Genomic DNA, 27,607 nt, shown 5'->3' with positions numbered 1-27,607 from the left:
CAAAACCCATTTTTTCCACAATGCTTGCCCCTTTGCTATATTTTTCTTTCATGGACTCCTTGACTGCACCTAATATTTTAGGGATTGTAGTAGTTGTTGGAGTGGGCTCAACCTCATACTCAACATCATCTTCACTCCTGTCATATGTTGTCATGGGATGCTCCATATTCCACAATTCGTTAAACTCTCCATCCTTGTCAATAGTTTCAAATTCTGCACTGGTCTTTGGTTCACCGAGATTCTTCCTCATAGTCCAAAAATCATTTATTTTGGTTTGAGTCCAAAAAATCTCTTTACATTCTTGCAGAATTGATTTGGGAATAGATTTCTTAGATGGATTAGCAGATTTTTGGTAGAAATTGTAGGATCTCCTATTTTGGATTCCCTGACCCTCCTCTGTTGTCCTCTGTGTGTGCAATGTCATAATTTGTGATGAAATTTCTTCTGTTGAAATGTTATTGTCAGCTGCAATTTTCTCCCTCTTTTTTAACCTCATCCCAAGAGTCCATGTTTCTAAGATTTTCTAGCAATGGTTTACTTTCATGTTGACATAACGCTGAAGAGTTCCCATTTTTCTTAAGCCTTGCTTGAACTACACTGATTGGATCATACTGCTAGAGACCCTCATCACCAAAGTTAAAAACTATCAAAAAATCATTTGCCACATTGAATGCTTTTTGCTCAAATGTGAACCCTCCACATGAGAAAGGCAAGGAAGGAAATATGCTCTTCTTTTTCTGACCATGGAAGTGCCTATCTGTGCTCTCCAATTGTCGTACATACTCCAATGCAAATACCCTCTCTGTCACATGTATTGGAAGTCTGTATGGTTTTACTGCCGATCCATAAAACCTTAACACAGTGAATTCTTCCATGAAGAACTGGTCAACCAATTCTATAACTTCCGAGTTGAATGCAATATCTACAAGACACAAGCAACCTAGGCATTGGAGTGCTTGTAATTTTATTATACATTGGTGGCAAAAAGAAGTCTACAAAATGGTTGTAGTTCTTTCTGTTATCATGTATCCTTATCTTTGGTGTCCATTCATATATTGGACACTCTGTTCTCTTCCCAGTCTTCTCATCAATCTTATAGTTCACAATTTGAAGCTTGTTGGTCTCGAATATTGCACGATACTTGGATAGAAGGAGATAGCACAAGTAGGATGAGAACCTAAATGTCTTACAAGAACCTTTTTTGATCATTAGTAATTGTTTTTGCATGGATTGAACAATGTGCTCAATAAAATTATATCTTACTGGCTGACCTACACAATGGATATTATAAATCATTTCAAGAAGGCTTGCACCCACTTCCCTATCATTTTCCAATCCCAGGCAGAACAACAACAAGGAAATAGTATCCCCAATCCATGGAACAAAAATGTTAGAATCATAAGGAAGCTTATGATTTTGATCCAACACAATACCAATACCACTCTTTATTAGAGCTTTGATAAATGAATCTTTGAGACTTGGATCGAGTCTCTCATAATTCCCTGCCAGCTTTCCAAGGTCAATTTGGACGTTTGAGTTTTGGGCTTCAAATCCTAGGTTCAACAAATGAGCAAATTCTCCCTTGTTTATGGATAGAATTTCCTCTTTTGTATTTTTATTGACAGTTGCTTTTTTATCTTCATCATAATTTTTGGCGCAGACCATGACAAAATCAAGGCAAGGGAATACTTCAGGTAACACCATGCTTCCCAATCTAGCATCCCACGATGCAATTTTATATGTTCTTTGTTTTAACATTGGGTTGAAAACAATAAATTTTGCCCTACATGCATCTTTTGCCTTACTAGACAATGCATATCTAATATCTATGATACACTTTCACCATGGATAGCAGGGTCATAAATATCATGTTATTCATCAGTGAAACCTGGTATTTTAACCAGTTCAGTTAGGTACATTTTGTTTTTCACTTGGCTTCCTGTTGAACTACTACTTCCCATTTTCCCCATCGCTGTTATTGTTAATAATTCAAAATAATGCTAGATAAAAACCTGAAAAAAGCTAACCCTCAAACTAGACCACGAGATTAAAAAAAGCAAAAAAGGTGGGATGTAGGTGTTCTAGATTTTACCTAGAATTTCTATTTCACTAGATTGGCATAGACAGTCTCTGTTGCAACTTGCATTCCTCAATCTAGTAGCTATTTCTGAATCTCCCTCGATTTACAAGTTTGTCCTTGAAATGAAATACGATTATGATTTACAAGTCTCTTATTTTGAAAACTATGAAAAGTACAAAAGTAATACCTAAAGGGCTAAATATCTAGAATCATGTTGTAATTTTATTAATTACTATTAATAACTATTCAATGTCGAAGGACAAAACATTCATTACTTCAGTATAAATTCTGAGGACATTAAGAATCATGTTGTAATTTTATTAATTATTATAAATAACTATTCAATGCCGAAGGACAAAACAATCATTACTTCAATATAAATTCTGAGGATATTAAATGTAAAATGTTCAATTCCGAGCGAAGTACTCACAAATGTGTTCACTTCCCACATTCGGACCGAAATCCACCTTTAGCCGTTCATCTTTGCTCATCCAATGGATGAGGGTACCTGTTGTCAAATGTCGTGGGTCCCATGACTTCTGCCATTTTTTGGGCACGTCACCATACTCGTGTGACTTTACAGGTCTGTTTAATCATTTTAAACTTCCACCCAGAAAAGAGCTTTATAGACTTAATTATATTTAATTAAATTTAAAACGTTTCAATTCCGAGCGAAGTTCTCACAAATGTGTTCACTTCCCACATTCGGGCCAAAATCCACCCTAAGTCGTTGATCTTTGTTCATCCAACGGACAATGGTACCTGTTGTTAGTTGTCATGGGTCGCATGACTTTTGCTAGTTTTTAGGCACGCCACCATACTCATGTCACTTTTTGGGTCTATTTAATCATTTTAAACTTCCGCCCGAAAAAGAGCTTTATAGACAATTATATTTAATTAAATTTAAAATGTTCAATTCCGGGCAAAGTTCTCACTAATGTGTTCACTTCCCACATTCGGGCCAAAATCCACCCTAAGTCGTTGATCTCTATTCATCCAACGGACGATGGTACCTGTTTTCAGATGTCGTGGGTCTCATGACTTCTGCCATTTTTTTGGCATGTCACCATACTTGTGTCACTTTTTGGGTCTGTTTTTTAAGTCTATTTAATCATTTTAAACTTCCGCTCGAAAAAGAAATTTATAGACTTAATTATATTTAATTAAATTTAAAATGATCAATTCCGAGCGAAGTTCTCACAAATGTGTTCACTTCCCACATTTGGGTCGAAATCCACCCTAAGCCATTGATCTTTTCTCATCCAACAAACGATGATACCTGTTGAGTGTTGTTAGATGTCGTCGGTCGCATAATAAGAGACATTTAAATTTTAAAGATGTGCAATAGTTTGAGATAACTATTAAATATAATGTTAATATTATTTCTAAAAAATTGAAATTCAAAAATAGTATAAAACATGAAACTTAGTTTCTAGAATAAAACAAATAACAAAATAAAAATAAAAATTTTGATATACAATTTGAAAGGTAAAAGTTTAATATAAAAAAGAAAACATTCAATATTAAATCTAAAATATTAATTTAAAGTTTAACGTTTTTCTTTTTTCTTTTTTTGTATTAAGTATCATATAATATCAGTACAAAATTCAAAAGTCTTGGCTAGAGAACACACAACCAGCTAACGATTTAAGCATATAGTGCAAATAAAACCATGTCAACAAGGATCGCATGCCATATTATGTGGCCATATACGTAGGATGCGGCTGAGTTACAAAATTACAGAGATGAGTCCCATAACCAAAATATAACATAGAGGATTGACAACTAGCTGAATAGGAAGGAAGAGTCAAGATAATCATTTTCACCCATAGGGGGGAGCCACACAGTCCATCCTAGCTCACCCTCACACCATACCAGCACATTTCCTTTGGCGAACTGATCTCTGAAGGGGTGGGAAGGCAAACCTTCTAGTTCCAGTTCGATAAAATCCTCCCTCTGTTGTCTTGCCTCCATCTCTTGCATGAATCTCATTAATGCCTGCTCAAAATGTGTCTTGTTGCTTCCCATACGGTCCCAGGTGAAGCCATGGGAGAGCTCTCGAATGAATACAAGAGTTGTTCCATTCTTCAGCCATCTATCAAACTTGTCTTCATCCAACCGTAGAACCATAGTGACCTGAGTAGAAACAAGGTAACAAATGAGTCCCCTAAGAGACTCAGTGAGGTATCTACCTTTTCCATTAAACACATCATCATTCCTAGATTTCCAAATGATCCAAAGAATTTATAAGGAGAAAATAGACCAAAAAAGATTAGCACATTTCTTGCCACCTCTAACATAACCAAGTACCACCTCTTCAATAGAAAAACATTTATTATTAACTGAGATGCCAAACAATTTCCATACTTCTTTGGAAAAATGACATTCAAAGAAAATATGAGGTACATAATCAGGGAGACGACAAAGTTTACACAATAGGGGGTCACCATTATTATTTTTAAGTGGTAGTTTGTAGAGTAGGAGTTTCTAGTCGAAAAATTTCTTTTTTGGTTGAGTCGGATTAGACCAGAATCTCAAAAGCCAAGTGTGCCATTTTTTGGAGTCTCAGGTGAGGTTCCAAATGTTGTTGAGATGGGAAAGAATATCTTCAGAGTCAGCAAGGGTAGAGTAGATCAATTTGGCCTTTATTAGAGGAGGGGGGGAGCCATCTTTCTAATAGAGGGAGGAGCTAGGGGAGAGCGAGGAGGGGGCAAGAGAGGAGAGGATGGGGATGAGTGCAGCTTTGAGGACATTGTAGGTTCTGGCTTGGGAGATGGGGAGGCTGAATTTGGAGCTCAGAATCTCCCAAGAGGTCAGGGTACCATCTTCTAGAATGTGTTCAAAAGTGACCAGTCTTAGGTTGTGCCATTTCAAGGCAAAACACCCTTGAAGATAGGTCAACTATTTCCCATTATGAAGAGTATTCCACCATATAGACCTGCCCAAGTTGAGAGAACCCCTATTATTAATAATGTTCCTATTGTTGATGAATTGTCTGACATGGTTCCAAGCCTTCCATATAGACTTGAAGACTTTTGATCCCGTAGGGGAGATCTCAAAATTACCAGCAATCAGGTCCCCCATGGGTAAGTTCTTCCAATTTTTTGCCATTTTTGGGGTGGACCATTGTATATTGTGTCTAATCAGAATTTTCCAAGGTTCATAGCCATCAAGGGCTTTACAAATCCATTTGGCAGCCAGGGCAATTCCTTGGATTTTAAGATCTTTGAGGCCCATACCCCCCTGAAGCTTAGATCTGCCACACCAATCCTATTTGACAACATGTTGTTTTTTGTTCCCCTTCCCATCTGACCAAAGAAATTTCCTAATTTGTTTTTGAAGATAGTTGAACTGGTAATTACTGAATAGCCAAGCTGAGGAGCAGTAGATGTTATATGATGACAAGATTTTTTGATAGACCTGGAAGCAACTTGCCAGGGAGAGAAAATTCCTGTTCCATTTGGTGAGTTTTTTATCCACCTTATTCCTGAACCACTCCCACATTTCTTTTAGATTCGGGGAGACAGAGAAGGGAATACCCAGATATCTGGTGATAGTGTTTGACCCTCCCCATTTCAATTCAAATTTAGACATCCAGTTGGGAGGGGAGTCAGTCCATCCTAGCAGGGTAGATTTGTGGAGAGAAATTGTACTACCTGATGCCTTACATAAAATTTTAATGTTATGGAGGAGAGAGGATAAGTTCCCCTCATCCAGGGTGAATAGAATAGTTCTATCATCTGTGAACTGAACATTGATGATTTCTTCTTTATTAGGAAGAGAAATACCTTTGACCCTGGGGGTTATACTATAGTCCTTAGAACATAGTGCATAGCATCAATAGCCAGGACAAATAGGGATGGGGAAAGTGGGAATCCCTGTCTAATTGACCTGGAAAGAACAATACTATCAGATTTGCTCCCATTTACATCCACAACAACATTGGCATCACAAAGTAGTGTTTGCCCAATCTTACAAAATGTCTCAGGGAAGCCCAAGCTTACTAACATCTGGACTATGAAACTCCACTCTATTCTATCATATGCCTTTTCAAATTCAATCAACAACATGGCCCCATTCTATCCTAAGACCTTAACCCACTCAAGTGATTCCTAGTAGGTCACCAGGTTTTCAAGGATATATCTGCCTTTAACAAAACCTATTTGGGTGGGGCTAATTATTTTTGGTAGAATTTTTATCAACCTGTTGGCTACCACTTTGGCCAATATCTTATAAGACACATTTAGTAGCGTGATAGGCCTCCAATTTTTAAGCAATGTCTTATCTCCCTCCTTAGGAATGAGTTTGATAAGTCCTTGATTGATTTCTTTTCCCAAGGTTCCTTTGCTGATAGCCTCCAGATAAAGGTCATGGAGATCTCCTACAATCCACTGAATGTTTTTCTTATAAATTTCCACCGGAAAGCCATCCGGTCCAGGTGACCTATCATTTCCTATTGAGGAGATGGACTTTGCAATTTCCTCTCTTGAGATGGCTTTCCCTACAGATTCATAATCCTTAGCATTAAGCTTGGTTGGGGTCAACTCCTTAATGAGTTCTCTAGCAGCCCTAAACTCAACATTTAACTCTTCTGTGGTGAATAGTTTTTAGTAGAATTGGGAGAAGCACTTTAAGATCTCCTCTGAATCTGTAATATGGGTATTGTTATCCCAAATAGAATTGATTTTCTCTTTTGCCTCTTTGGCTTTCAGTAATTGGAAGAAGAATTTTGACCCCTTGTCTCTCGAGTCCAACTAGTTTAATTTGGTCCTAGTTTTCAACCCCCTAATTTTTTGATTCTGTATCTTGTTGAGGTGGTCCTTGATTGACACCAGAGTGTTAGTAAGGTTTTCATCATTAGGGGAGTTCTGTAGGTTCATCTCTACAGTGAAAAGGTCTTCCTGAAGCAGTCTTTCTACCCTCCTGGCATCCTTGTCTTTCTTTTTCCCAACTGTTTGACAGAGGGTGGTCCAACTTTTAATGTTCAGGTTCCATTTATCAATCTTAGAGAATCAATTTTGATATTTCATATTAAACAGTTTGATGAAGGCTAGGGCAGAATAAAGATCCTCATCCTCCAAGAAGCTAGTGTTTAAGTTGAAGGAAGGAGGTCTTGAAGAGGGGGGAGGCCAGATGGAGAGAGGTCAATTCCCATTATTATGGGGTGGTGATCTGACAGTGTGTATGGGGAGATAGAATAATGATTTTCATTAGCACCTTTGCCAATATCAAAGTGGCATTTATTGAAGTAGAGTTTGTCGAGCCTGTAGTAGATCCTTTTATTCATCTATTGGTAGTTACACTAGGTGAACCATACAGTGTTCAATTGGTCTTTTCTTCTAGCAATAGGATCAATAAGATGTAGTTTATTAATCATTTTGTCCCATTGCAACCTTTCCATTCCCTTATATTCAAATTTGTTGCCACCTTTTTTGTCATTGGCCGATTCAACCATATTGAAATCCCCCCCAATAATCCATGAGATATCTTCTAGCCCCATTAGCCAGTTCCATAGGCTCCCCTTCTCTCTATAGTCATTAGGGGTATATACAGAGTAAATTCCAAACTTTTGGTCTTCCAGTTGAATAGAAACCCATATAGCCCTGTCACAAGGGGATTGCCCCTAGTTGATCACTTTGTTGTCCCATTTAGGACTAAGTAGAATGGTTGTGGCTCCTTTACCCTTGGTATGGTTAGTGTAAAAGGAAGTAACCTCCCTGTACATACATTTTAGGCCGATTTGCAAGGTGAAACCCACAACTTTTAGCTCTTGTAGGAGGAGGCAATCCATGTTTTTATGGCCATTAAGGAATATTTTTATGATATATTTCCGATCAGGGGCCTCAAGGCCCCTGTTGTTCCAAGAGACTATTTTTAGCATGACTCACTTGGTTGGGTAGGGTCCGTTTGGGATTTAAATCCCTCAAAAAAATTTGGCCATTCCTCTTTATTTGTGATATTGCTAGCATCAAATGCAATAGAAGAGGAGGGTCTACCTCTCTTCTTCCTTGCCTTAGATATTTGTTCAGGGCCAAGTGATTCCTTCCTGGAAGCACTATCTTTTCTGTTCTTGGGGGATCTCTTCCTTCTAGTTTTCTTGTTTTTAATGACAATAAATCCTTCCTGTGTATCTGCCGATCCTTGTTCAAAGTTAGTGTTTCTAGGAGTGAAGAGGTCCATGATGATCCCTACTTCCTGGGTGGTAGCTTGCTTTGACTTAAGGGAATCAATAGGGGTGCTAGAAGTACAATAGGTATTACTAGTAGGGTCTCTCGTAGTGGCCTCTAAGTCAATGGGTGCATCTAGAGGGACTACTGAGACCTCATCCATAGTAGGACCTCCCACTTCCCCTTCTAGGGTAGGAGTCTCATCAGTTTTGAGTCTAGTGAGATCTTTACATGCAAACAATTCAGGGTCCTGGTCTGAGGCCCTGCTAATAGTATCTATTATAATTGGAGCACCTCTATCCATGTCCTCAAGGTTAGGTATCTGCCACAGGGAGGCTTCAATTTCCAATTTCTTCTTAAGAAGGTTTTTCGCAAGAATTTTCCTAGTTTCAGCTGCTCTTCTCAATTTTTCCATCACCAATTGTTGTGCGTTATGGGATCTCGGGCCCGAGAGAAGATCAGGGATGCCAACAAACTCAGAGGGGCTAAAGGGTGGAGGATGGGCAGCGGAGAGGGCTTCCTTAATAGCATTATTGTAGTTTAGGATGGAGTTAGCCATCGAGGGGGCCAAGGAAGAAGGGGGGTTCGGGTGGTTGAGGGGAAGGCAATGACGGGGGGGGGGAATAGGTTGGGGGGGGGGGAGGGAGGATCATGAGAAGGGATAGATGAAGGAGGTTCAAAGGGGGTATTTAGAGCCATGGAGGGGGCAAGACCAAAAGGATGAGTCTTAACTTTGTTGGTTTTATTTGTCAATAAAGGGCATTTACTTCTAAAATGGCCACTTACCTTACAGTAATGACATGCATCTATGCCACCCATGTATTCAATTAGACATCATAAGGTTTTATTGTCCAGACATATAGCAATTTCGATGAGGTAGCCCATACCTAGTTGAGGGCAATGAGTAATATAGCGTCAAGATGAGGGAGAATCGAGGGGGAGGAGTCAATTTTTACAATTTCCCGAAGGGTTCTGCAATTTTATCAATACAAGACCAGAGAAATGGGGGGATATTTTTAATGGTTATCCATTTTGGACAAGATAGGGCTAGAATTTCATCATTACAAGCCTCAGGATCCCAACGAACAGCCCTAAAAGACGAGTTCCCTACCGACCAGAACTGTTTATTTACAATCTTGATTTGGCTTTCTTTATTGTCAAAAAAGATTAAAAACAGGCCCTTCTGAATCATTCTACAAAATGAAAAATGAAACCCTAGTTTATTAACCCACACATCTTGCAGCCATTTGTTCATGTATTGATGAGATTGTACATTATTTACATCAAAGGCACCAAAAAAAATAGACGAATCCCTAAGTCTCAAAATTTCAGAAGAAATGGTAGAAAGCATTGAACCATTAGGTTTAATGATGATGTGCTTGGAGGGGGAGACCTCACCTTGTTTTCTTGCAAGATGGGCTTCATCTTCATGTTGTTGTGTGGTCTCAAAATTTGCATCTTCAGGGAATAGGAACCGCTTGCCCTCCACCGCCTGACTAAAGGTTTCCTGTCTCACTCTTTCATTCTCGGAGGAAGGAATGGCCGGTTTAACTTTGCTTTGGGCATCTTTATTGGCCTCCATTAAAGGTAGTACACATGGAGTAAATGCTCGAGGGCTGCCTAGCAAAGCCATGGAGCCCTCGCACGCAGTGGCATCCTGCAACCAGCGGCACCTCCGAAGTTTGTGCCCTAGTTGTAGAGCGCCCCTTTCCCTTTTAACAAAATTCTTTAAAAATATGTTTACGATATATAATTTTAAAAAATAGTTTAAAAATATATATAAAAGTTCAACATAAATTTAGTGTATTAATTTAAAGTTTTAAAAAATTCTTCAAAAATATGTTGACGATATATAATTTTAAAAAACAGTTTAAAAATATATATAAAAGTTCAACATAAATTTAGTGTAATATAAATTTTAATTTAATAAATAAATAAAGACTAAAAATATATATAAAAGTTCAACATAAATTTAGTTTAATATAAATTTTAATTTAATATAATTAAAATAAATAAGTTTAATATAATTAAAATAATTAAATTTAGTTTAATATAAGTAAGTTGGAGTTTCAGTTCAAATCTTAACTATATATTTATAAATTATAATCAACCATAATCAATGTACACATAATTTATGAAACAAACTGATTTTTTTTTTTATATTAAATATAGAGGAAGAAGCATTACATAAAAAACATCACAATATTAAATTTATTTTCATTGTTTAACAAATAATTGAAATAACATAGCTCATATACAAAAAGAATTTGAAAAAAATTAATTAATAAAAATGAAATAGAATTATAGAAAGCATTTTTATATCCATAAGACTCTAAGAGGCAAATTGAAACAAACTCGAATTTGAAAAATTATCATTAATATTTATGCCTTGGAAATTTACAATTTTTACGTCTGAGACTTGAGGCCCTCAAAAACTTAAAAGCCAAAATGAGTGAGCCACTGAGCCTGTTAGGTTTTGAGGACATAGGAAAAAAAAACTACTAGGGGGCCAGGGGGGCGGGGCTAGGGTGGATGGTTTACAACTTTGCTCCAAGAATATGGCCCTCTTTCATGTAGAATTCTTCAGACAACATAAGCTGAGAGAATTCTTCAAGCCAGATGTAGTTTGGAAAGTCATCTAGGTGCAATCATTTCTGGAGGAAGTCCCTGCCAATCCGTGCCCATTTCCTGTGACGCGTCAAGTGCTCCGCATTCAGGTTTAGGAGAAATAGTTGCCTGGCCAATGGCACTGTTTGGTCAGGGAGGAGAAGCTTGGATAATTCACTCACCCAAGGGATCTCCACCCCTACTTCTGCAAGGATGACAACAGTAATGTCGTCTCCAAGGAATTCTTCCTTAAGAAACTTCCTAAATAGCATCAGCATATCCACCTTGTCTCCTCTGAGGTCCAGAAGAGATGCTAAGAACTGGGATGTAATGTCCGTGTTAACACGGTATCTATTTTCATTTCGCAAAAACTCTCTGCCCAACACCATCTGCACAACCTCATTGGTGAACAACCCGACCTCCTTGTAGACTGATTGGAGGGTTTGGTCCTTAACATAGCCCAGAAAGGTCCTCTAGTCCTCTGCAGAAATGCTTCTCAAGTGGATGGGAGTGTCCATCTTGAGAAAACAAATTAACAAATTAAACAACCTAAGCCTATAAACCTAAACCAGAGGAATAATTTAAATACCGTGAGCTCTGACGATTTATCTACCAAATGGCAAAGGCTAATTGAAGATGAAAGAAGCAGAGATCGTATATAAATAAAGCTCTTGATTGTAATAATTACTTCTCTAACCATATTAATTTCCTTATAGTTTTTTAAATCTTTCGTATCTCTACAAATCTTTCCCATAAAAGCACAAGTGTGCAAAATTGGAAACAGATATAAACCAGTACCAAGTTGGCAAGTACCACATTGGAAGTCGTGAGGACAAAGTGGATTGCAGTAAGTGAATAGATATATATTAAATGACCAAAATTATCGATCATGATTCGTGACATTTGATACATGTCTACTAAATCCAATTCCATTCCGAGCACTTTTTGGTGAGCTATGTTCTCTTTAGAAAATTGGGCTGAAATAAAACTTCAGCCATTGATCTATGATCATCGAATGGTTTAAAATCATTGATGGATTTTAGGTATGTGTCACCCTTCACATGTCAAAGAGGCCACTCTTATTGATACATCGTGCAAAGTCCGGACTCAATGTGATGTGATGTGCCTGGTCTATTAATGGCAATGAATTCATGAAATCGCCAATAAATTATATATTTTTTCATAAATAACAAAATATTCACCAAAAAAAAGTCAATAATTTTCAAGCGGTGGATAAAAATCGCCAATACATTTAAATAATTTTTCCTTCAGGGTAAAATTTTTCACCCATACAATTATATATTTGTTCCTTTTAACAAAAATTATTCACCTCCTACAATATATATTTTCCCCATAGAACAAGGTATAATTCGTGAGAAATTTATGGAATTTTCGTACCCTAGAAAAAAATCGGCAATACAAAATAATTTTTTGCCCTATTTTGAAAAAACATTTCACCATCCATATGAAAATTTTCCCTCGAAAATAATGTCTAATTCGCCAGGATTTTACATAGTTGTTCGGGGGGTGGTTTCTTAGAGTTATCCCTGCCTAGGATTGTTAACCACAACAAAAAAGACCTAGTCAATAATGGTCACCCAAGGGTAGAAATTGATAAACTTATTGTTAGGTTTCCCACAAATACTGAGAGGGGGGGGGGGGGGGGTGAATCAGTATCTATAATAGATTTTCTTAACTTAAAACATGTAGAGCATATTAACATTATATACCAGTAAGTAGAAAGTAATGCAATAAACAGAGATAAAAACAACCACATGACAAACACACCATAACACAAGGATTTAACGAGGAAACCCAATGTGGGAAAAACCTCGATGGGATTTGTGACCCACAATATTCACTTACTGGCCAATAAGAGAATATTATTGCTACAAGAGGGGCTTGCACATGCAGGAAGTCCAACTGCCTAGAGCTCACTACTCAAATACAAAATGGGAAGTCTCACTGACTTAGAAAATGGATTATATAAATCTAGTGTCTTGTATTGCTTCAAAGTAGCATCTATAATGCCAGATCCAGTACTGGTTTCTGCTCTGCTTCTTACATAAACCCTTAACCTATAATTCGCATAATAGGTCTGCCTTATTTCGCCTAATTACATTCATCTTTCTTACACAAAATGTTCTACAATGATCTCTCTTATATAAGAGTCATTTTACAACTTTCCAAGTCAACTTACAATGATTTTACAAATAATAAACAAAATATATTACAACAAAAATCCTGTCAGCCTCTATGTTGGTATGCTACCTTTCACTGTCGGTGCCGATGATCTGAGTGCCAGTGTAGAGTCTGATCTTGGGAGTGCCGGTGGAATGCCTTGCCAATGTCATAGGATACTAAGGTTGCCATCAATGACAAAACCTTCAATCACCTACAATGTCTCATTGGAGTGTGCATATGCCAACAATCTCCCCCTTTGGCATTGATGGCAACACTCATGAGAAAATTTCAAAAGTGTATCCAAAACTTGTAATCCAAAAATTGTTTCCAAAAATGTATGAGCTCCCCCTGAGCAGATAAGTCTTTTGCAGATTATTTTCTCATACTACTACTCCCCCTTTGTCATCAATGACAAAGGTTGTCAAGGTATCAATAGAGTTGTAGTTTTTCTGTCTCAACCTTAAAACTGGGTAGTTACAATTTGAAAAAGATCCACCAAAACCAAATTTATGCTTTCCATAAATTTCTTACTGTCTCTTATTGCTGCCTCTATTCTTTGAACTGTACCGATGAGGTGCTGCATATGCTCTACCGGTGTTTTCTGTCCTTGTACTAATGCCTCGGATATTTCCTTTCTTAGGGATGCTAGATAGTCCAGTCTTGGACTTAGTCTTAGTCTCAAATTTTTAGCCTTGTTTATTATTCTCTTCTTTTCTCTCTCTAGCTTTAGTAATTCTTCCTCAAAACTAGTTATCTGTTGCTCAAAAACTGATAATGTATCAGGTGAATTAACAAAATTGTCAGCAAGTTTATTAATTTCTTCTTGTACCTTGCCCATTTTCTTATCTATGTCAATTGTTAAAAAGTTTGTTTTGCAAGTATCTTTGTACAGAGTTTTAAATTCCTTCAATGAGTTGCATAGTTCCGGTAGAAGTGTGTCAAATTCCCTAGTACACTTTTTTATTTGATCCTCAAAGAATTTTTGTTTTTCAATTTCCAACCTATCTTTGAATGCCCGTTCCTTTATTTTCTCAACTGTCACTGTGTTGTCAGTAATATACTTCGACAAAGTGTCAAGTTGACTCAAAGAATCCTTATTATCTATGTTGCATTTTGGAGCTATCATCTTCAAAATTGGGATTGTGTCATCTATAGCTTTATAAGCTTGTGAACTACAATTAGTTATTTTCTTTAGAGAATCTAAAAGAACTTCAGTTACATTGGTTGATTTGTAACCTATTGAGGAGGAACCAACATTCTGAATTCCACCGGTGGAGGAAGTAACCATGCTTGTAGTGACCTCTGGTAGGTCAGTCTGTGTTTTCATTTCCTTAAGCAAGGGCTTTTGTTTCTCTCCTGTTTCTAGTGGCATTGTTTCCACATGAACCTGTTCCTATTCTGGAGCCTGTTGCTCTGCTTGTCTCTCTATCTGAGTCTTTGTTTGTTTCCATGTGCTATCATCTTCCACTTTTCCTTCAATGTTATCAATGTTGTCGGTTGCCGATGGCTCACTAGCCATGTCAGTCTTACCGGTTGTGTCCTTATCTATCACAATGTTGACCTTTTGAGTATCAACATTCACTGTGTATAGTACCTCAGGATTAGGATTAGTATCCTCTTGTGATACATCCATACTATCATCTGCCAGTTGGTCTTCTGTTGTTGTTACTAGTGGAGTAATCAGAGGTGGTGGGGATAAGTTATCTTTTATTTTGATACTAGGAGGTCCACCAACCTTTCCTTTACCCTTATCTTTGTCCTTTTGATAGACTTTGATAGGCTTGGGGTTCCTGTACTCTTCCTGGTTTTCCTTCTCCACAAGGAATATATCCCATCCATTTTCTATTTCTTCTGTTACCTCATTTACTATTCCTGCCATTAGTGCAATATGTGAGTGTGTAGTAGAGAATACTGACCGGTTGGCCTTTGCAATTAGATCATCTATTTCTTTTGGAGAGTTGACTGGGTAGACAACAAGTAATTTTTCAATTTTGATTTTCTTGTCAAGTTCTACAACAAATTGTCTTCTTGCTTCCAGTCTCTTGAATAATTCATCTGGTAGTTCATTTACAACTTACATCAAAAACTTCTTATAGATATCCAGGTGTAAAATGACACTATTTTCAACTTGCTCTTTCTCATCTGCTGATAGTGTATCATATAATTTTTCTATGTTCTTGAGATTTCCTTCTTCTGTGATTTCATCCAACAGTCTGTCAATCCGAGAAATATTCTATTGAGTCCTTTTCTTCTTAGGTGTTAGCTTTTTCTTTGGGGTTGTCTTCTTTACTAGAGACCTCATTGCCTATTGTTTTTGTCTAGTTCTTCTAGGCGAGGGTGTGGATATTGGTGAAGGTTGTCTTTTCCTTACAACTCTTTTAAATTCAGCTAGTTTGTCACTCTTTGAAGAAGTTGCTACCGGTGACAGGTGAGTTTCTGGTTGTTGTGCATGTAACTCATCTTCAGTGATACCGGTTTGTTTCAGTACATCTTCTTTTATAGCCTTATCTTGCCTTGAACCTCTTCTCACAGTTGCTTCTACTTTCTTTACTCTCTTCTTAGATTGAATTTGGCTTTCAATGGTCGCAACACTACCAAATACTTCTTCCTTAGGTTCATTTGGTGCTTCCAGAAGAGCTTTTGCATAAGTTTCAATGATGTGGTCATCAGTCTCATAGCCCATTTCAGTAACCCAAATTATTCTTGGGATAACTGCTTCCATCCAGATCTCATCCTTTTTAATCACAAAACATATATCATCCTTGTATTTGTTAACAATTTCCTGTGACAGTCTGACTCTTTTGTTCATTCTGGCCTTTAGTGCTTGAAAATACTCATTGATATTCTTTTCTTCGTTTTCACCCATGTTGTTGAATAAGGCTGATAACTGTTTTCCTACCGGTATGTCAAATCCAAGGTTCTTAATACCTATACCAGGCACCTGTTTGGTTATATGTAGCATTAAGCATACAAGTAAGTTACCAGATCTAAAAGTCCCTTGCTTATCCTTCTTGATCTTCCCTAAATAGTCAATCAATTCATCCTTTAGCCATTCACATACATCAATTTTCACATTTTCTTTTACCATATCATGTGCACTTTTTATGCATAAACTAGAAACCGAGTTAAGTCTATTTGCATGTGTTTCTTTATATCCTAAAATCATGCTAACAAATCTCACATTTATATCAGTCACATCATTAACCCTTAGAGACCTTATGTCGGATGTTGCACCAGTTAAGTTCATTACCAGGTCATTTGAGACCTTCTTTGTTTTGTCTGGTTTGCTACCGGTGGAGGGTAACCCTATTACAGCTTTCACCACTTCCTTGGTAATTTTATGGGCAGATTCAGGCCAAAAGAATGCACCATGTACTCTACTTAACACTATCCTAATAACTTCCTTTGGGAAATCCAGAATTCTGAGGATCTCAGTGAATCCTAGGGTTTCAATAATTTGGTGTTCAAGTTTTACTTTACCGGAATCATCACAGATAACAGATTTGTACATGTTCTTGATTTCTTCATCTCCTAATTCTTCTATATGGCAAAGGATATAAATTCTAGGGTCTTCTGCATAAACAACTCCTTTGGGAATTTGGGAAAAAGCACCTACATTGTCATCCTTTTTAGCTATCTCAGGAACTAGCTGAAATATGGGCCTAGGGCATTTCATTACCTCGACTACAGAAGGGTTTGCTATGAATTCAGGTGCAGAGGAGGATGCCATGATTATAAATACCTTTTTATGCCTTAGGAAGGATTGATTGCTGAAGTGCTTTGCCTCTTTGCTCAAAATGCCTTAGCTCTGAAGATTTCGCGCTCTTCGAATGTTTGAATGCTTAGTGAAGTAAAATGGAGCCAAAAACATTAATTTATAATGTCAATTTGCTAACTACCATATTTAATGCATGTCAGTTAAGTAATCACTTAACTTTGTCTGCCGGTATAGAAGTAATTTCAACTTCTTACCATCAACCGAGGGAATAATAGCATATGTCTCATTGATTGCCAAACCCTCAAAGAAATTTTCTTCAATTTGATGAAGGGACTCTTGCCGGTGGAGTGCTATTCTATTCTGTCGGTGGAGTGTTAATTGGTTCTACCAGTGGAGGAGTATTCCCAACACCATTCATTTCTGATTTCCTGATCTATTGTTTTGAGAATTCGTGCTTAACTTCTTCAACTTTTCTTTTCCTTTCAAACTAGTACCTTTGTTGTCTGCCGATGGTACCTTACTTCTACAAAATTTAGCAATATGCCCAATTTTGTTACATGCATAACAAGTCACATTATTTTTCTGAATAGCCTTTCCATAACCTATGTCGGTTTGTGTTCTGCATTGATTAGATAAGTGTCCAAATCTTCCATAAACATAACATCTCACATTCATTTTGCAATTCTCAGAGTTATGACCAACTTTGTTGCATTTTGAACATTGAATGGTGGGGGTGTTGATATTCTGATAATTTCTAGATCTACATTGATTTTCTCTATGACAATACTTGTTACAGTTGAAGCATTTTCCATTAAATTTGTAAGTAGTAGGTTGTCTTACCGATTTGCTATGATCCTATGTGTTTGCAGTACCGGAGCTTTCACCAACTTCAAAGCCAATTCCACAAGTGTCACCTTTAGGTTTTTGATTCTTTAGCAAGTTACCAAGTTCTTCTGAGCTTTTCTTGAATTTCTCTGTATGTTGATTTGGAGTATCTAGTTCTCTTTCTAAGACATCTTTATGCCTCATTAGTTCATTTGAGTCATTCTGTGTGTGCATTAGATCTGTCTTTAACAAATCATTTTCATAACTGAGTGCAACATCACTTAGTCTTCTAGTCAAATCTTCTTCATTCTTCTTTCTATCTTCAATTTCTTTATAAAATCTCATAGTCATATCCTGCATCTCATTCTTTGTTGTCATGTTCTCTTGTTTCAGCTTGTTTATCATATCATTAAGAGTTTCCTTTTCATCATTCTCATTTTGCATCTTTTCACAAAGTTTTCTTCTCTTGTTTCTTGAAATAGTAAGATTTACTTGAAGTGCTTGAATAATATCCTAAGCAGCCTTTACATCATCTTCAAGTTTGATATTTTTCAATTATTCTGCATCATAGTCTGAGAGAGCTACTTCAAGTCGCTTCATCAAGTTTTCCATCTCTATCGGTGTCAAGATCTTCCTCAAGCTGTTAGGCTTCTGAAAATAGAGGACCAAGCTCTAATACCAATTGTTAGGATTCCCACAGATACTGAGAGGGGGGATGAATCAGTATCTAACCAGTTAATAGATTTTCTTAACTTAAAACATGTAGAGCATATTAACACTGTGTACTGGTAAGCAGAAAGTAATGCAATAAATAGAGATAAAAACAACCACATGAAAAACACAACATAGCACAAGGATTTAACGAGGAAACCCAGTGTGGGAAAAACCTCGGTGGGATTTGTGACCAACAATATTCACTTACTGACCAATAAGAGAATATTACTGCTACAAGAGGGGCCTGCACATGTAGGAAGGCCAACTGGCTAGACCTCACTGCTCAAATACAAAATGGGAAGTCTCACTGACTTAGAAAATGGATTATATAAATCCAGTGTCTTGTACTGCTTCAAAGTAGCATCTATAATGCTAGATCCAGTACCGGTTTCTGCTCTACTTCGTACATAAACCCTTAACCTATAATTCACATAATAGGTCTACCTTATTTCGCCTAATTACATTCCTCTTTCTTACACAAAATGTTCTACAATGATCTCTCTTATATAAGAGTCATTTTACAACTTGCCAAGTCGGCCTACAATGATTTTACAAATAATAAACAAAATATATTACAACAAAAATCCTGTCGGCCTCTGTGCCGGTATGCTACCTTTCACTGTCGGTGTCGGTGATCTGAGTGTCGGTGTAGAGTCTAATCTTGGGAGTGCCAGTGGAATGCCTTGCCGGTGTCATAGGATTGTAAGGTTGCCATCAATGACAAAACCTTCAATCACCTATAATGTCTCATTGGAGTGTGCATATGTCAACACTTATAAGGCACTAAGAGGGGGAGGGGGTGAATCAGTGCAAGCAAAAAACTTAAGAATCTGATTACACCTCTTTTCAACTTTAAAATCAATAGGCATGCAAGGAAAATAATCACATAAGAAAACACTACATAAAACATGCCAACCATAACACAATGATTTATACGTGGAAATCCAAAAGGGAAAAACCACAGTGGGAGTTAGTACCCACAAGATTCAGTATCTGCAAAATAGAAAATCCTAACTGGTTAAGGTCTTACAAATATGCCCTATTAGGAGTCACCCAGTTAATGAATTTTCTATGATGAGCCCTATTCAGAGCTTTGCCCTGTTAGGAGAAACCTGTCAAGAGGATTTAAACTCAGATGTTGAGCTACCCTGTTAGGGGATTTACAGATTAAGGCCTGTTAGGACCTACCCAGTTAAGGGATTTGACTATTGCAACTATTAGGATAACAATAGTTAAATGATCTTCATATAACACTTATGTGTCTGATAAGATCCACTTCAGTTCCTCTAAAATCTTCAACAACACATCAATACAGAGCTTCACTAATCACCGCACAATCAAATTCGTATCCTTTGTTAATGATCTCACACACACTTATCTCATAACTCATCACATTTTTATAGACATCAACTTAGTCAGCTCATAACCTTGGAACAATTTCCTAGGTTCAATGAATCTAGACAAACTTACATTACACGCCTTACTTATGCCAGCCACTAACATAACAAACCAAAAATAAAACAAAAACTGTATCGGTTTATTGATCTTAGTGACTTTATCACTACTGGTTAAGTGTTCTTCCAGATAGCCTACTCTGTACATCAAATCTTGATCATCTTGTTGAATCTTCTAATGCGGTCATGAATATAGCACCAAATACTTGTCTCCATCACTCTTGAAAAACCACATCATCCAAATCTTCATCAATCGCCTATACCGGTTGCCTGAATGCAACTATGTTCCAGTTTATCGATTGAAGACCTATTTGTCGGTTCACTGTAAAACTATCTTCTCTACCTATTAGGCTTTACCGGTTGGCTAACAAGACTCATGTGACTATAAAAAACATAGTTGCCATCAATGACAACATAAAACAAGTCACCAATAAACTCTTTACAACAAAACATCATCATCGAGCCAACAATCTCCCCCTTTGGCATTGATGGCAACACATAGGAAAATAATTGTCTAAGTGTGCAATAAAAAAATTGACTCAATTCATGACACAAACTCCCCCTTAGCAATTATATGGTATTACAAAAATTAAACTATTACAAGACTCATACTATTACTCCCGATTATGATTGCAACAAAAATTTGACTGACTTTTAACAACTACTACTCCCCCTTTGACAACAATGAAAAAGGAAAGTAAATACATACAGTGACATCAAAATTGCATCAAAATTGCATAGCATATATAGATATAGGAGTTCAAAATGTTTTACAATGCCATCTTAGAAAATGCATCTTCAAAATGAGACTTTAACTGCTTCAAATCATTGTGCCAAGTTTCCAAAAGAGTGTCGGTTATCTCAACATCTATCCTTATCTGGCAAGCCAACTCCTCCATGGCATCAATTGTAATCATCTCACATGTAGCTAGAATATCTTCAGCTTCCTTGTATCCTCTCTGCAGAATTTCAACCTTAAGGATCAAAAGTGTCTGGAGTTCCTGCAGTGACTTAGTCCTTTTGACTTGTTCATCCTCCTAAGCTAAAAAGCTTATGTTGAAGTTCAACAACCGATCTACCATAGGTTATAGCAGAATCATTTAGGGGGGTAAATGATTCACTTAGTCCTTTTCATCTACATGTTTCCTTTTTATCAGATCATCACAAAATAATGAAAACTTCGCAATAGTGTAAAGAATTTTACCTCCAGTTTCAATGGTATCTTTAATATGATCCTTATTAACCATCAAAGCAACTTTGTCTTTATCAATATTATTCATCAAATTCTCTATTCTCTTCTTCTTGTATTCCTTTTCCACATTAAAAAATGTTGCATCTTCAAAAAAATTCATTTGTTCACCAGCATTAGCAACCAATTGACCTAACTTATCAATAGGTGTAGACAATCTATTTGTGTCTGTCTCTGGTAACAAACTAGACAAAATCTCAACTGCACATTATATTGAGTGAGCTTCCTTTTGTTGTTCCTTCATTCCTTTCTTCTTATCTCTAGATTGCATGGAAGTTGCAATCTCCATTAGTTTTGTTGAACTCAATGCATCCATATTGATGGGTCCTTCTATACTTAATGCATCATCGTCCTCATCATCATCAAATGTCTTCTTAGAGGTAAATGATAGGGGTGTTACTTTAGGTTTTTTTTTTACTTCTTCCTCTTATTTCTTCTCTTCTGCCTTCTCCTTCGCTTTTCCTGGTGGTGTTTGTGTATCAATAGTTTGAGTGATTACCGATGGCTCTTGCTTAGTCTGTTTTTCTTTTCTTTTCTTCGGTTCCTGTTCCTATTGTTCAGTCATCTGAAGATCTTCAACCTATATATCCGCAATGTGATCTTTCTTTTCCTCCTCAGTATCAGTACCATCATCTGGAATTTCAATTGTCTCAATATGTACATTAACTAGTTTTGTCTTTTCTTCTTCATCTATCGGTTGGTTTCCCATAAAAATCTCATCAGGTGTAAAATCATTGATATCAACATTGCCTGGAATATCTTCTATGTCAAACTTCTTTGTTTTCTCTTCCCCCTCAGGAATCAAACCTAGTAACTTCTTTAATATCAGCTCAGTTTCCATGTGAACTGATTAGGTCTCACCAATTAACAGTCTTGTCAACCTTTTCTTAGATTTAAAAGATGATTTAGCGTTTACAGGAATTTCATCTATCTCCTCCTTTGTGGCTTCAAGTTGCAAATTTTTAAGAATAAATTCAATAAATTCTCTATCCTATTTCATGGTTGCCTACCATCTAGCCTCAAGCTTATCATACAATGAATTTGGAATTTGCCTTTGCAATTCAATTAGGTCGTTACTATATTTATTCATCATAAAAACAACTGCATCTTCTATCTACCTTTGTTCATCCTCACTAAACTTATCATACAGTTTATTCAAACCCTTGAGAACTCCATATTCCTTAATATGAATTAACATCTTTTCAAAAAGTGTAAGCTTAGTTACCGGTTTCTTGACGGATTTGACAATAGATGCTCCTTTTTCCTCTTCCTATAAACTTCTTGCACCTTGGGTACTTTAGGTGCAAGGGGCTCAATGACTTTACCTTTTCTCTTGAATTGAATCTTGGAAGGTTTCTCCTTCTTTTCCTCTGTAGGTGTCTCCTTCAACACTGTACTCCTTGTTTATCTACCGGTCCTGGTATTGGTTGGGGCACTAGATGCTCCTGCTTGTTTAGCTTCATATTTTTCTCTAGCTTCTGCAATTGCCTCCTTAGTAAATCCTTGTTTCTCATCAAACTTCTCAACTTCCTTTCTAACTTTCTTAGCAATTACCAGTCTGGCAAGCTCAGTATGTACTAGTAAAGATTTCTCTTTATAAGTACCAAACCTTTCTGCAATAGTATCTACCGGTTGTGCAAGCAAGTGTTCATCATAAGCAACCAAAAGATCTTCTTCAACTATATAGCCCATAGGCATCACCCAAGTTTTCCAGAGACCAACTAGCTCCATCTGACATGTGTCAGTATCAACCAAAAACCAGATGGTATTCTCATACCTCTTGACAACCTTTGTCGGCATCCTCTCTCTTGCATGCATATTTTTTGAAATTATTTGAAATAACCCCAAGCAATCTTACAAAAGTCATTACCTAACATTTTGATGTTGTTCTTTATTTTTAATAGTGTTGGTGTGTCCTTACACCACTGAACATCACTGATACCAGGAAAGTAATTCTAAAAATAGAAGAACATTCCAATAATCAGTTGTCCATATTTAAACTTCAGTCTTTTATCTTTCTTGATGGTTTCAAGATTAAGCACTAACTGACTTCTCAATGCCTCAGACAAATCATAATCAACATTTTCCTTGATCATCTGGTAAGTTATATGGATAGCTACAACAAGGATGTTGTTCATCCTACTAGAATGATATACCTGGTATCCTATGACCATTGAAGCAAATTTTATTGTGGGATCATTAATCTCATTAACTGTCATAGCTCTTCCACCCCATCGTGACTTGGTCAACTTTTCAACATCATTCTTAGGAACTGATCTCAGTACCAGAACTTCATCGGTGGAACACAATCCAGTTACTGCATGAATCACTTCCTTGGTGATCTTATGTGGTCAATCAAGCCACATAAAATGGTCATGCACAAGAGTCAAAACATATCTCACAAGATCATCATCAAAAATCATAAATAGAATTCAGTGCATGGTGAAAACCTTTATTGGTAACATTCTTAAACTGTTCCTTCAACATTTCATCCTTATTACGCATTACCCTATATTGATCAAATATAGCATAAATTTCAAGATCTTCCAACTTATAGTGAATGTAGGATCTAATATCCTCTATATGCAAAACTCCATATGGGACTTTGGATAGGGCTCCGATGGGATTGGTTTCAATGGATTTAAAAGGGTGCCTCTTAAACTCTGGACGAGGCTTGACTGTAACATCTACTAAATATGGTGCATCCATCTTTAGAAACTCAAACTCTGAACTAGATAATGGGATTTAATGGATAAATACCTTTCAACGCTTCCACAACTAGGATTTAAATACTGAGAATGCCCTTTCATCGATTACCAATCAAAGATCACCTCAAAACTCCTCAAATCTCTGTCAATTCACTTAGATTCTTCAAACACAAACTTTTCTCTTCTCTTTTCACTCTTCCAAGTGCTCACAAGAATCCAAAGTGACAAATGAAATTCACAAAGTTCCTTTTATCTGCCAATAATCTACCACATTAAATGCTATTACCGGTAAAACCCTAAAACATCTTTTAACATACTACCGGTTCTCATAACACATCAAACCTACCGGTTTTATCATCAAATTACTTCTCAATATCATAATGCATCAAAGTATACATATTTAACTTACCTCATGGTCCTTTAGGGGGTTCTGAAATGGATCTAACATTAAGCTCCCCCTAACCTTTTTAATAGCTTAGTTTGTCGGTGAAGGGTTCTCCACACTAGGTGAACATATAGGATCTTCAGATGGTTTCTCATCATCCTTCTTTTTCCAAATTTTGTTCATGTCAACTCTAGTCTCCTCCACATTAATTTTCATTTTCCCTTTTTGGTCCATAGGTTGATTTACTGGTTGATTCACCTTTGCTCTGCAAAACTTTACAATTGTCTTGATTGATGACAATGATAACAAGCCATACCAGATTCTCTCCAAGGTCTAGCATTGCCTCTACCAGTCCTTCTTCAGCAGTTCATAGCTACATGACCGTAATTATGAAAAATTGTGCAAACCACATTCATCCTCTTTTCCATCTCATAGGGGCTAGACCGGTTAGCATAGGGTCTCTGCCAATTAGTAATTCTTTGGTCAATAAAGGTTCTTTGCCAACCACCACTAGACCTTTGACTCATGTGAGGTGTCAGATTATTTGCTCAATACCTACACTCAACAACTCTAGGACCATGCATGTTGCAAGTGTAACAATATTCATTAAAAGTTCTTGGCTTATATCCTTGATATGTATTAGGTCTGTAACCAATAATAACATTAGATCCACTTTTACAAACATTAGTAGTATCTCCTGGCTTATGAGAATTGAAACATACAGGTTTATAAGGTTTCTTACTGGTGGATTTTTGAATTTTAGGTGTAGATTTACCTTCTTCCATGCTGCAATTTGTACTGATAGACTCACCTTTCTCAAATGTAGTATAACCCAATCCAGTTGTGTCACCTTTCATCCTTTGCGATTGAATCTATTCATCAAGCATGGTAGAACTTTTGTTAAACTTAGCAATTTTTTCATTAGCATCAACAAGTTCCTTTGTAAGATCTTAATTCCTTTTCATAAGAGTCTCTTTACGAGACATTTCCATATCTACTTCTGGCTTTATTTCTTCTTTTTCTTATTTTTCCTTATGCCAGTGAGCATACATGGTACTGACTTCCTGATTCAACTTAAAGATCTCGTGTTCTTTCTCTTTGATCTTGTCTTCTACTACCCTCCTTGCTTCAAGAACTTGACTCATTCTAATGGTTAGGACTTCTAGCTCTCTCCTTAAGTTAGCCTTCTCATCATTCAGTTTCTCCACTTCATCAACCAATGCATCTATGTTTGTTTCATTAAAAGAACTGCTTTCATAAACCTCCAACAGTTTTTCAGTTAGCTCTCTTCTCTTATCTAGTGAGGCTTTATACTTGTCATTCAATGTTTCTAGGGCTTCCTCAATTTCTGCAAGTTTATTAGACATCTCTCTATAGCTCATTACTTCCCCCATGTCTACCTTAGGGATCCTTATTTGATGAATACTAAGAGGGGGGGTGAATTAGTATGCCAAAAATCTGTGTACTTAAACACTTTACTAGATTAACAGTAAACTGGTAAAATAGTTTAGCAGACAAACCAGTTAGCACACATGCAAACAAAATAGAAAATAATGCATTCACCCATAGAAGCACAAACACCATAACACAAGAGATTTTTACGTGGAAACCCAAATGGGAAAAACCACGGTGAGATGGAACTCACAAGTAACTATCTGCATAATAGGAACCAGACCGGTTAAGGTCATACAATGTTCTTTACCAGAATAGATCCTATTAGGAATCTCAATCTCTATTTGGAGATAAGTTTGGTTAAGGACTACCTTGCTAGAGGATTTTAGATCCACAAATGTGAACCACCTTGTTAGAGGATTTACAAAAGGATTTTGGGCCTACCCGGTTAAGGGATTCAGACTTGTCGAAGATGTGAGTAATCAACAAGTGAGTGATCTAGCTAATATAACAGATTTCTTGGTTAGATCCTTGATAGCTCATTCCTAATGCATTCCAACATTACTTGAGTCTTTAACACATTCACACTCTCTCTAACTCATCAACCACCTTAAACCCTAGCAACAACTTAAAACCCTAGACATGATGTCTTTATAAAGGAATCTGATTTCATGTCAGTCCAATAGGATTACATTACAATTTCCTAGGTTCAATGCATCTAGACATATTTTGTAACATGACACAAAAAACACCGTTGAAGTGTCGGCACCATCAAACAATCGGTGGATGGTAACTCATCACAAAATGTCGGTTGGTAACTCATCACAGAGTATTACCGGCTCATACAAAATACTGGTTGCCGGTTTGACAATAATGAAGACTGGGAATTATGTGTTTTGCCGCTTTGATCCTTCATACCACTTGAGATCCTCGAACCACTTGGGGTCAACATACCGCTTCAGACCGGTAAACACATTCTGCAAAACACCGATAGTCTAAAGACTATAATGCATCATACCGGTTGGAAACAATTGCCGGTTGAGCATAACTCATACATATAAAAGTGATCTCAATGCAAGTGTGTGTCCATCAATGACAATCAAAATATAATCATAAAAAATGCCAACAATCTCCCCCTTTGGCATTGATGGCAACACTTAGGAAAATTTTGACATCTAAGTGTTTTACAACAAAAATATGCCATAATCAAAATTACTCCCCCTAAGCATATACACTATCCCTTTTGCAGAAAATACAATGTATACTACTTCTTAATAGAAATAACATGAAATTATACATCAAAACATTCAAAATTTATACTTCTCCCCCTTTGCCAACAATGACAACAAAATATTACAGACCAACCCCTGTTTCATTAGTATTAAAAGAATAACAGTTTATGACAATAAAGAATAAAACTTGTCAAAAACTGATTTAAAGTCCTGCAAAAATTGTTTCATAGATAAGGACGAGGACTCAAGTAGGGAGGTAGCCACTTCTTTCTTTGTCTGCATTTGGGAGACCTGTTCTTCCATGGCGTCTATTGTGCTCATCTCTTGAGTCACCGTTAAGGCATCCAGATTGAGATAACATTTTTGAAGTATTTGCAGGCGTGGGAGTAGAACCAGTTGTAGTTCCTACAAATCTCGAGTCCGGTTGCTGATTTCCAACTCTATTTTGGCAGACTGGATATGAAACCAGTGAACGGTTTTCCCATAAGCTGTAAAAGAGTCATATGGCGGCTTGAAGGTGCTCATGTATAACTACAAGTCAGATTGTAGCTTTTGCTTCTGTACAAGTACATCATCATAGAAGAGATGGGGTTGGAAAATCTTACTTAGTAGTAGATTCCCCTCATTCAAAGCATCCCTTATGTCTTTTTGAGCTTTTTGCAGACCGGACCGGATCTCATTTAGCTTCTTCACCAGGGCAATGTTGAGAGCCTTTTGATGCTCTTTCTTGGAATTTTCCTCTCCTACCTCTTCTAGGCTCTACACCTGATCATCCACTACGGTGAATAGGAGCTTCAATTGTGCTAGTGATGAATCAGTATTGGGGAGGTTTGTGCCAGGTAACAAACTGGTAAGAGTGTCCACCGTAGCTTGGATCACATCTTGCTCCTTC

Source organism: Cryptomeria japonica, chromosome 2 (genome assembly GCF_030272615.1).
Source record: "Cryptomeria japonica chromosome 2, Sugi_1.0, whole genome shotgun sequence".
Taxonomy (NCBI): Eukaryota; Viridiplantae; Streptophyta; class Pinopsida; order Cupressales; family Cupressaceae; genus Cryptomeria; species Cryptomeria japonica.
Note: the sequence above shows the minus strand (reverse complement) of the source record.